This window comes from Schistocerca cancellata, chromosome 4, assembly GCF_023864275.1.
Source record: "Schistocerca cancellata isolate TAMUIC-IGC-003103 chromosome 4, iqSchCanc2.1, whole genome shotgun sequence".
In the NCBI taxonomy this organism is placed as follows: Eukaryota; Metazoa; Arthropoda; class Insecta; order Orthoptera; family Acrididae; genus Schistocerca; species Schistocerca cancellata.
The window spans coordinates 216,305,923-216,318,283 of NC_064629.1; the positions used below are offsets into that span (position 1 = coordinate 216,305,923).

The 12,361-nt window shown below is 43.8% G+C and overlaps 1 protein-coding gene across 3 annotated transcripts in view; it reads right to left on the reverse strand.

Moving 5' to 3' along the window:
• LOC126183323 (cuticlin-4) overlaps positions 1-12,361 on the reverse strand; it is a 243,927-nt gene that overhangs the window by 144,429 nt on the left and 87,137 nt on the right. The gene's annotated exons all lie outside the window — the stretch shown is intronic.

Sequence of the window (12,361 nt, forward strand, 5' to 3'; positions counted from 1 at the left end):
GTAGTTGTGAACTGAGCTTACGCTGTGGTATTATACACGATACGGAAGAACTACCATTACACATTACGAAGGAGGGTACCTCAAGATAAACTATTTTAGATAATATAGTAAAGCACACAAACGCTTAGCTATTCCTTTAAGGGCTCAAGATCCCGGAATATACACTGTGCAGTCACATTAATGTGCCTACCTGTCAAAAGCCTGAACAACCACATTTTGCAGTGCTGACCTCTGCGAGACGTCCAGCAAGAGTCAGTGGAGTTCTGGATGGTATCGACAGGGATGTCGAGACATACCGACTGCAGTGCCATGGCCAGATGCGTTAGATTTCTCGGTTGAGGATCCATGGCGCGATTAGTCCGATCGACGTGGTCCCACAGATTCTCAGTTGGGTTTAAACCCGGGGCGATTGGTGGCCACGGGAGTGTGGTTAACTCATTCTGGTGCTCTTGGAACTACGAACGTACGATGCGAACTGTGTGACACGTTGCAGTTTCCAGCTGGTAGATGTCATTGTGCCCAGGAAAAGCAAAGTGAGAGTAGGTGTGGACATGGTCCTCAAAAACAGATGGTCCATTGTGACTTCCAGAATGACGAGATCACCCAGGAGTCGCCACAGAAACATTCCCGAGACCATAACGCACACTCCTCCGGTCTGGATCCTTCCGACAATTGTTGTAGGGTGTTTGCTTTCAATGCGATGTAGCAAAAAACGTGATTTATTTGAAAAGGCCACCTGTCGCCATTCTGAGGACGTCCAGTTGTGGTATTGGCGTGCAAATTCCACCCTTCACCGCCGATGGCCAGTAGTCAGCATGAGTGCATGAACTAGGCGGCTTCTGCGGAGGTCCTAAGCAGCAATGTTTGCTGAACGGTCGTTGAGGAGACACTGCTGATAGTCCCTTGGTTCACCTGGCCGGTCAGTCGCTCAACAGTTGGACGTCTATTCGCCCGTACGCCTCTCCGCTGCCCTCGTTCACCACATTCATCTATGCCCCATGATGTGCCACAGTTGCCTCCCGTTTAGGATAGCGCCGTTTTGTCTTGCATCGTGTACTTTAACCACGGCAGCATGCAAACAGTTTGCAAACTTAGCCGTTTCGGAAATGCTTCCACCCTTGGCCCGAAAGCCATGGTCATGCCCTTCTGGACGTCAGATGAATCGCTCCGTTTTCGCATTACGACAACGACTACACTATTTTCCGCGTCCCCTGGCACGCTTTATATACCCTCCACTGCTAGTACTGTCACGTACCGTCTATCAGTGGTTATTGCACGTTGACGACGACCATTAGTGTGACTAGACTGTGTGGTTGCACAAGAACAACTAGATTTGATACCAATTATCTACTTTTTGTGGGCCTATACGAAAACTTTGAAGTATTCCGAAAGTGCCTTCCTAAACTGTCAGCCAAGTCCCTTCTCTATAGTTACTCTATGAATGCTGAATTTGAAAATGTGGATTCAGATTGCTGTAAAAATATGCAAATGCTAGAAATTACTCGTAAAACTTCCTGGCAGATTAAAACTGTGTGCTGGACTGAGACTCGAACTCGGGAACTTTGCTTTTCGCGGGCAAGTGCTCTACCATCTTTTTTTTAAAAAAAAATCTCATTTTGTTCGCTTTCGTTCGTTGCATCTGCTCGGGGCGGACGTCGTAAGACACCCGTTTAAGTTCGTCGTTGATCAAATTACTCAGTTTTTTAATTACAGAGGGCAGCAAATCCTCTTTTTTTTATTTATTCGATATAGCTCGTTGCGTTTGGTCTGGGCGGACATCACAAGACATCCGTTCAAGTTGATCGTTGATTCTTTGACTCAGTTTTTTTTATCACAGAGAGCACACAGCCCTCTGGCCGAACACACTGAGCTACCGTGCCGGCATGACATGGAGCCAATTTGTGTTTAGTCGTTGCGGATGTCACATGACATCCGTTCAAGTTCGTTTGTTGATCCTTCCACTCAGTTTTTTTATTACAGTGGCCAACCAGCTCTCTGACCGAACACGTTGAGCTACCGTGCCGGCTCCAACTGCCAACTGAGCTACCCAGGCACGACTCACGCTTGGTCCTCACAGCTTTACTTCTGCCAGTACCTCGTCTCCTACCTTCCAAACTTTACAGAAGTTCTCCTTTCTACTCAAGATGTAGTTACTAGAGTTATTATTTCACTTTATCACTGTGACATTCAGGTACCTGCAGATAAAACCAGTACTTTATTACCGAAGTAGTCTATCAACATATCTTGAAATATGTGCAAGCACCTTTACCGCTCTCTGCATATTTCGTTTGAGGAGGAACTGACTAGTGTCTGTTTTTCTCTTCCAGACTCAATCTTTCACTCTGCAGCAGCGTGTGCACTGCTAGGCAGTTTTTGTGTTGCTCTTCGCACAATAACTACCAGCTACTTTTTGTGGACCATCAAACAGGTGAGTGAAAGGTCTAGCCCTTGAACGCAGGTAGTGAAGTGGATTCCTGCTCACCCTGACTATTCTGTTCAGTTGCCTGATCGGCTCCGTCTTCTGTTTCACCGCAAGGGTGTCTATTAAGTTGAAAAATTAATGAAGGGAATTATTTCATCAGCAACTTGATACTGAGACACAGCGCCTCAGCAAGAGAGTTGATGCTTTGGGAAGTACAGGACGGTAGACACACACGGCAAGACAATAGTGGTGTTTGACGTCGTGTAGTACGAGCAGTACACGGAACTTAAAACGACTCCCAGACATCGAAAACAATTGCATTTCTCCTTCATACTGTCGGCTTTCGAACATTTCGCCCATTGATAATATCTCGTTGACATGCCTGTGGCTGGCGGGAGTAGATGTTGACATGTCAGATACTAAGGTCTGCGATCCATTGGCGGTGTGAAACATTAAATTTTCTAAGTGACTACAGTCAAAAGACGGGGCCATTTATGTCAAATATCTCGAGACTCTCAAACTCACTCATTAAAACTTATAGGGTGCTTCCCGTTGATCTAGAATCATGAAATTTGACAAGGAGAAAGGTCTCACAGTACAAGCAAAGGAAAAAATCTGCAAATTGTGAACCTGTAATTATATTGCATAAAAGTATTTTTTTGCTATTTGTTGTCCGTCTGTCTGTTTGTCCGCCTACTAAGAGTCCTTTTTCTCAGGAATGGATAGAGATATCAAGGTGAAATTTATGTCACACACTAAGTTCTATGGTACATTGTCAGTTTAAAACATTTAAGCTTCAAAGTCAAGGTTCTCGATTTTTGGGCATACACGGACGAACGACATCACACTACTATCCGCAATCGGAAATACTGCAGTGAGCAGTTGATTTGATCTGATGCACCGTTTTTCGATTTTTGATACCGTGATACCCAACGGTATTCCCCTTCATTTTCGAGAAGACGTGTACGGATTTTTCCACGGCTACGGGTGGCTTCAGAGACTTCACTGCACAGGTTAAAAAAAAGAAACTATCGAAAAAATTAAAAAATTAGTAAAACAAAACATGATCACTCGGGAAAGAACTACTACTTCGTTACATACATATAATACGCTCTCCCCCCTTTCCTTTCCTCCTTACTTAGCTTAGGAAGAACTGTTGGGATAGGCGTAGTTAGGGGCCAACGTCTGAAATGGTGCAGTTTTTCCTTTTTTTTTTTTTTTAGTGTCATAATGGTAGTGGCAAATGAGAGGGAGGGAGTGCGGGAGGGAGGGAGGGGGAGAGAGAGAGAAGAGAGAGAGAGGGAAAAAAATTAAAAAAAATGTTGTCAGCATGACTGGCTGCTGCATGGAGAAAAAGAAAAGCCTGTTCGATGAGAGAGCAGGCTCCCCTTTGTAATAAAAGAACTGAGTGCAGTATTCAGTGATGAACTTGAAGGGGAGTCTTGTGACGTCCACCCAGACCAAATGACGAAAAAAATGACGAACAAAATGGAGAATTAAAAAAAAAAGCACTAAAGCGCGTCTCTGGAAACCGAGAGGTCGCGGGATCAAATCTCGGTTGGACAACGGATTTTGCCGTCTTAGTTTTAACCTTGTCTTCACTTATCAACTCCGTGAGGAGTCGCCGGAAGCAACATGTGGTTCGGATTCCCCGTTAAACTGTAGGTCCCCTTTCCCAGGTAGGCTAGGGACACCCGAGTCGCCGAAGTGGCATCCACCAGGTCACTGACTTGAACGAAATTATTAACTGTATACATAGTTAGGTTCGTAGGGAAGTGTCAGAGTGCTGGTCCTACTCGCACTTGTCTGGATTTTTTTAACGAGGAATGTCACAGAATCTAGATTTCTTTAATCTCATTTTGTTCGTTTTATCTGCTCGGGGCGGACGTCGCAAGACACCCCCGTTTCAGTTCGTCGTTGATTCATCAACCCAGTTTTTTTTTATTACAGAGGGCAGCTAACCCTCTGACCGAACACGCTGACTTACCGTGCCGGCGAGTTGATCCTAAAGTCAACTGCTGGCATGAAATGCAGTTAACAGTAGATAAGTGGAACAGCGATGTAAGTGCTGCCGCTCTGGCACAAATGGTAAAGAAATATAAATAATAAAACAGGAGAAGCAATAATCGATGTTTTCGGCGCTCTGCAGTAAAACCTTTGGAAAAGTTCGTGTATACTACATCCTATACAGGCGCGCGTTGTACTCATTTGCGCGCTGGAACTGCAACACCATGAAGCATGTAACAAACATCAAATTGACATGTAGTGTACTTCATTTTGGATACGCAACTGATTAGCATTTCAGCACACTGCACTAAGTATGCAAGTATTATGTGTAGAAGGAACGCAGCTTGTGTCTCACTCAGAGATCGCGTTTAAATAAATGTTAATTTTTGCGTGGAAATCTTGTTATCACGCGTGTAAGAAGAAGAACCATCTACCAGCACTTGTCGGATTTCGACAGCGGCAGGATCGTGGCTAGTCGAGACTGCGGTTTATCGTCTTTTCGACGAAGCCCGGTTCTGCGTACATCACGGTGGAAAAACCCGTGTGTGGACCCTCTGAGGAGAACGAATGTTGCCAGATTGCATTCGTCAGCGCCATACGGGTCTAGCATCTGCCGTGGTGGTAAGGTGCCACTGCGTATACAACGTGATCGCCTATGGTTAGCGTAACCAGTAAAATGTACACCAGGGGTCACATATCTGACTTGTTATGACCGGTGGCTGTGCTGTATCTTCGACATGTCCGTGATGGTAACATTCAGCAAGATAACACAAAACCGCATGTTTCCCGTGGTCCTCTGACCTACCTGAATATAGAAATTGCTCGAGTGATGCCCTGGCCGACACATACCATCGATCTCTCATGAAAACATGTGACCACCACTCGTCAGCCACTACAATAGATGAAATGCCGCGTAGAGTCGAAGCTCCTGTAATGACGTATCCGTCTCTGTCATCCAAGTTCAGTTCGACTCGATACCAATCCGAGTTACAGCCAGTGTTTCTGCCAACCTTGGCAGCTCTGTGTACGAAATTTCACACTCTGTATCACTTACAAATTTAATCGTACAGGGTCAGACACTTGACTCCGAACGTAAATAAATGTGACATATTGCGCATACATACACTACTGGCCATTAAAATTGCTACACCACGAAGATGACGTGCTACAGGTGCGAAATTTAACCGACAGGAAGAAGATGCTGTGATATGCAAGTGATTAGCTTTTCAGAGCATTCACACAAGGTTGGCGCCGGTGGCGACACCTACAACGTGCTGACATGAGGAAAATTTCCAACCGATTTCTCATACACAAACAGCAGTTGACCGGCGTTTCCTGGTGAAACGTTTTGTGGTGCGTCGTGTAAGGACGAGAAATGCGTACCATCACGTTTCCGACTTTGATAAAGTTCGGATTGTAGCCTATCGCGATTGCGGTTTATCGTATCGCGACATTGCTGCTCGCGTTGGTCGAGATCCACTGACTGTTAGCAGAATATGGAATCGGTGGGTTCAGGAAGGTAATACGGAACGCCGTGCTGGATCCCAACGGCCTCGTATCACTAGCAATCGAGATGACAGGTATCTTATTCGCATGGCTGTAACGTATCGTATCCACGTCTCGATCCCTGAGTCAACAGATGGGGACGTATACAAGACAACAATCATCTGCACGAACAGTTCGACGACGTTTGCAGCAGCATGGACTATCAGCTCGGAGACCATGGCTGCGGTTACCCTTGGCGCTGCATCACAGACAGGAGCGCCTGCGATGGTGTACTCAACGACGAACCTGGGTGCACGAATGGCAGAACGTCATTTGTTCGGATGAATCCAGGTTCTGTTTACAGCATCATGATGGTCGCAGCCGTGTCTGGCGAAATCGCGGTGTATGCACTTTGGAAGCGTGTATTCGTCATCGCCATACTGGCGTATCACCCGGTGTGATGGTATGGGGTGCCATTGGTTACACGTCTCGGTCACCTCTTGTTCGCACTGACGGCACTTTGAACAGTGGACGTTACATTTCAGATATGTTACGACCCGTGGCTCTACCCTTCATTCGATCCCTGCGATACCCTATGTTTCAGCAGGATAATGCACAACCGCATGTTGCAGATCCTGTACGGGCCTTTCTGGATACAGAAAATGTTCGACTGCTGCCCTGGCCAGCACATTCTCGCCAACTGAAAACGTCTGGTCAATGGTGGCCGAGTAACTGGCTCGTCACAATACGCCAGTCACTACTCTTGATGAACTGTGGTATCGTGTTGAAGCTGCATGGACAGTTGTACCTGTACACGCCATCCAAGCTCTGTTTGATTCAATGGCCAGGCGTATGAAGGCCGTTATTACAGCCAGAGGTGGTTGTTATGGGTACTGATTTCTCAAGATCTATGCACCCAAATTGCGTGAAAATGTAATCACATGTCAGTTCTAGTATAATATATTTGTCCAATGAATACCCGTTTATCATCTGCATTTCTTCTTGGTGTAGCAATTTTAATGGCCAGTAGTGTAGGAAAAGGAGTCCGTTACTGTACAACTACACTTTTGACGGCAAACTGCTGGGAACAGTATCTACCTTAAATGACCTAAGAAGTAGAAAGCCGGTTCATAACGAACTAGTAAATAAATTTTACTGTGGAACAATGATACTGTGTATTCAAGTTATTAAAGTATCTAGTAGTAACTCTCCACAGCGACTTTAAGTGGAATGACCACATTCAACAAACAGAACTAAAATCAGATGCCAGACTGAGATTCATAGTAAGAATCTCAAGGAAATGAAACCCATCCAGGAAGGAAGTGGCTTAGAAGGCGCTTGTTCGTCCGATTCTTGAGTATTGTTCATCAGTCTGGGATCCTTATCAGGTAGGACTGATAGAAGAGATAGAGAAGATCCAACGATGAGTGGCGCGTTTCGTCACGAGATCGTGTAGATGGTGCGGGGGCATTACAGTGATGCTCAACAAACTTCAGTGTCAGCCGTTACAAGAGAGGCACTGTGCATCACGGAGAGGTTTACTGTTGAAATTTCGAGACAGCACATTCCGGAAAGAGTCGGTAACATATTACTTCCTCTCGCATATATCTCGCGATATGACGAAGACGAGAAAATTCGAGAAATTAGATCTAATACAGAGGCTCACTCTTCCCACGCGCCATTCGCGAGTGAAACAGGGAAGAGAGGTTCAGTTAGTGGTACCGGAAGTACCGTCCTCCACACACCATTTGGTAGCTTGCGAAGTATGATTCAGATGTAGAACCATTTATTCTAACTAGTATAATCTATAAGCAGAATAAGTACATTTTCGTGACTTGTTACCTTTCCTGGTGTTGTAATTTTAATGCTCTGTAGCGTACAAGACATTCAATGGCTACAAGGAACAAAACTTTTGTGGCAATTAATTGGTTCAAATGGCTCTGAGCACTATGGGACTTAACATCTGAGGTCATCAGTCCCCTAGAACTTAGAACTACTTAAACCTAACTAACCTAAGGACATCACACACACACATGCCCGAGGCAGGATTCGAACCTGCGACCGTAGAGGTCGGTCGGTTCCAGGCTGAAAATTAATTGGCTTATCAGTGTCTTCAAATACAGCACATATGTGAAACTGAAGAAAATTCATGCCCACGGAAACTGTTACGAGCTCACAACAAAGTAACCCTGATCTGAATCCTCCCCCGACGAGCAGAGCTGCGCTTTGCGTCCGTGAACGCTGCTCATCTAGGACCACGGTCCATCCGCTCGCTCACTTTCCCTCGGGCAGCGTAACCTCATCTTTCTGACTACGTCTTCCTCTCACTGGTTTTTTCCCCTCCAGATGAAAACGAAGACGCATAGCGGAAGTCAACCGCAGACACGCCTCTCCCCCACGTTTTTCCAGATAGGTACCGCAGATAGCGGCAAGAATCATTGCTCGTCTGTCGATATCTGCGACATTCACCCTTTTGAGACGAAAGAAAAATAACTTTCGGTGAGTAAGTAGTAACAACACTGCACCTTTATTTATATTCTGCATTAAAATGTACGGGAGGTAGTCGTAAAGTTTTCGTTATCACCTTGAAAAAAGAAAGTTATTATTTTTTTGTTTATCCTCTCGTGCATGTCTGTAGTGTTGGTATACATTGACATCCTCGCGCTTCAATTCCACGGAATTTCGTTAGAGGAACTACAGCAAAATGACGCAACTTACTGATAAGGAGGACTATTGTGCAGCTATCCGTTTTCTGCATTTGAAACCCAAGATGAGTTGATGGAAGTGTAAGACAGCATTACCCCATCATACGACATTGTGGTTAGATGGCCCAGACGCTTCCAGTGTGGTCAGACAAGTCTGAACGACGAAGATCGAAATGGCAGACCGTCTCTCTGTCAACAACCGGCAATAGCAAGAAAAGTGGACACCATATATCTATGATACCAGCGAGGCGATAGTGGAAAAAGTAAAAATGACTGACGGGTCAGTTTTCAATTTACTGCACGACATTTTGAATGTGACAAAGGTAGCTGCTAGCTTGGATCTGCAACTACACACATCCATTTAAACAGTCCGCCAACCGAGACAACAGCGGAAATATTAGAACTGTATCAGGCCAATCCAGATGATTTATTACGGAGCGTGATCATCATGGACGAGTACTGGATGTAATACTATCCAACGAGACAAAGGAGCAGAGCAAGCACAGGAAAAATGTGGATTCAGCAATACCAAAACAGGTGAAGACCCAACCAAAATCAGACAAGGAAATGCTGAGTGTTTTCGGGATAACCACGATGTGGTGCCAATCGTCACAGGAGCATACTACCGAAATGTTTCGGACGCTGTCAAGACGACGGGGGAAAATGTCCAAGGACGTGTTTTTCTTCCAACACAACGCCCCAGCTCATTCTGCACAGAATACATTCACAAATGCTGCTTCTTTGAGTATCAAATTTTGCCTCACCCCCGCCTCCCCCTGTATTCTGGCACACAGAGACTTTTACCTTATTCCTCGGATGGAGAAACCTTTGCGTGGAAGGCATTTGCAGAATAACAACGAGAATGATTTTCGTGGTGAAACGTTTCCTGAACAGTCAAACTGATGACTAGTAAAGCTAAGGCCTCCGCCAAGTCATTCATCGTTGGGAAAACATGTCTCATGAAGGATGAATGTGTGTGTACAGACGGACTAACACGGTCACCAACTTTCATTTTTGCAGGTTGATTTTTTTCTAGGTGATGAATGAAACTTTATGACCAATCATCGTAGGTGTCCTCGTAAATGGACGAGCGAGTACAGTTGGTAGATGGCAAGGGCGTGCCGCCACAAAAGAAGTGTGTCTTGTACACCAATGTGGTGATGAATGTAACCTTCGGACGGATGACTACCATTCCTCATATGTAACATCGTGGTATCGAACTGGTATGTGAAAAAGCCTTTAATACTTTTGCCGTACCCTAAAATCTAACGTGATTTAGACGTCGACTACTAAGCATCAAACGAAACCACGAGCTTTGTCCCCTTTCACACTCCTCAACGTTTTCATTGGCCTTTGCTCGCATTGGGGATAGCTGACACTTCATTAGCATGGAAGTTACGAACTTTCTTCCTTTTGGTATTACCACGACGCAGAAGCTCAGAAATAATTATGACATTCGCTATTGTGTAGGGTACAATATATAAGCACTCTTTACTTTTTGAGGTTTGTCTTAATCCCGAAGTATAGACGCCCCGAACTACAAAAAGTTACATATGCATCTTCTACATATCTTGTCTTCAAACAATCCGCTTCAACATTGAATAGAACGGTGACAATTTATGCATTTGATTATCAGTCGCCAGTATTCTCTAGTTATAAAACATATAAGCAATTAATTGTGTCTCGCAGAATGACTTCCTTCTGTGACCTAACAATGAATGTTTCATTAGTATCATCACAAGAACATGATACACTGCATTCTCTTACTATCCATACTGATTCTCATTCTTCTGTTTCTTTGAAATATAAATATTTTTTTAATTTTAATATCGAGTTTTATTTGTGAAAACCCCAGGAATTTTGCAATATTCGTTTGTACTGTGTAGTCTCCTTCGTTGGCGTTTCTTGGCTACCATCGCTGCTATAAACTGCTAACACTCTCTCAGTAGTTACTGCTATCCCAAAGAAATTGCTGAGATTAAAATTAAAGTCTGTAGTGTAACAAAATAAGCCCACGGCATGCTACCAGAATGATCAAACCTTTTCAGAGCCATAACACATGCAGTTAATTCCTAGGCGTATCTATTCGCCAGTTAGGGAAGCGATTAGAATAAATGGAAAAGAAGATCAGAGTTTAACATCCCATCGACGACGAGTTTTACAAGACGTAATGCAAACTCTGATAGGGGAATGTTGGAGAAGGAAAGCGACCACGTCCTTTACAAAGGAACCATCCCGACATTCGCTGTAATCTATTTAGGGAAACTACGGAAAATCTACGAATCGATAGCAGCACTGTGATTTGCTCCTCGTCAGAGGCGAACCAGTTGCCTTAAGACATCTCCATGTCCTTCACATTGATCACTCGACTTATGGTGTTGTTCACGCCCCTTATACACACTACCAGACCTGATAACAACGCTAAACACGAACAACACGAATGCATTCTGGTGGATCTTCTACCTTTCACAGAGAACTGCAAATCTCATCATTTACATAACCCCCGATGGTGTCCACGTATACGAAGTTACATTGACTACTGACAATGTCTTCTGGGTACTCCACTTTTTTGTGAGACATTGTAATTACTGTATATCTTCGTTGTAGCGAACTTGCTCTGAGCTCTGTCACATGCGTTACCAATATTTTGTAAGGTCTTATTCATATTTTACTGTTTTTGGTGTTTTTTTTCTTGTGCTCGTTCGCAATTCTACTCTCACACCTAAAAAGGTTCAAAGCAGGTCCACTAAAACCGCAATGGTACACAGCTACCGAATAAATAATCACAGAAAACCGAAAATGTAATATCAATAGAATACATTAAACTCCATTGATCGAGTCACAACTATAGTGAAACATTTTTCGGTAAAGACAAATATATCGTTGTGTTCTTGCTAGAAGACGGATCTTGTTAATAAAATGCGTACGCTTTTTTTACTGGGTAATCTTAAGACTATTATGTCAAAAAGTGGCATAATGAGACCGTGGCTATGTGGAAATACATGTGAGTTCCTAATAGAATAAAAACCAACCACTAATAATAGTGAGTGGCTGCTGTTTTAACTTTCAGTAAAAATCCACCTGTACAAAATTTAGGCATTATACAAAGTACTACCTAATTTTCATGACCGAGGTAAATTTATGCGAAATAATTTGGAAGACGTATCCTGAAATGGAGCTATACGGCCTTCCATTTTCTCTACCTTCAAAGAATCGACTCTATGCTACTTTCGTGAGAGCGCTAATTCTGTCCCTACAAGCGTTGGAATCAGTCACTGCACTAGGGATACGCTTCTCTAGTAACCATTAGTGGGATATAGAATGTAAGTTAGTGCAGTAACCATCTTCTGGAGATCTCAGTATGCACTTCTTATTGATGATTAGAAATGCGCCAGATTTACTCGAAAAACTTCAAAAGAAATTGTAACGGAGATCAGGTCGATCAACTGTGAGAAACGGAGAAAATGAATTTTACAATTCTTTTTAAAGGTAGAAGTAGCGTAGAAAAATGATGATTCATTACCAGTGCTGGATATCAGTAGCACTACTCGTACTTCGAAAAGGAAGTAACAGTATTCTCATACTGGTTATAAATGTTTCTTAATTCTTCTGATGAAATCAAATATTTCTTAACAGCCTTTCTGGAAAATTTCTTTCTCACGGCGGAAATAAAAACGCACCTCTTTTCAACTAATCGCAATATGAAACTTTCTTGGCCACAAATTCCACTTCCATAGCACCT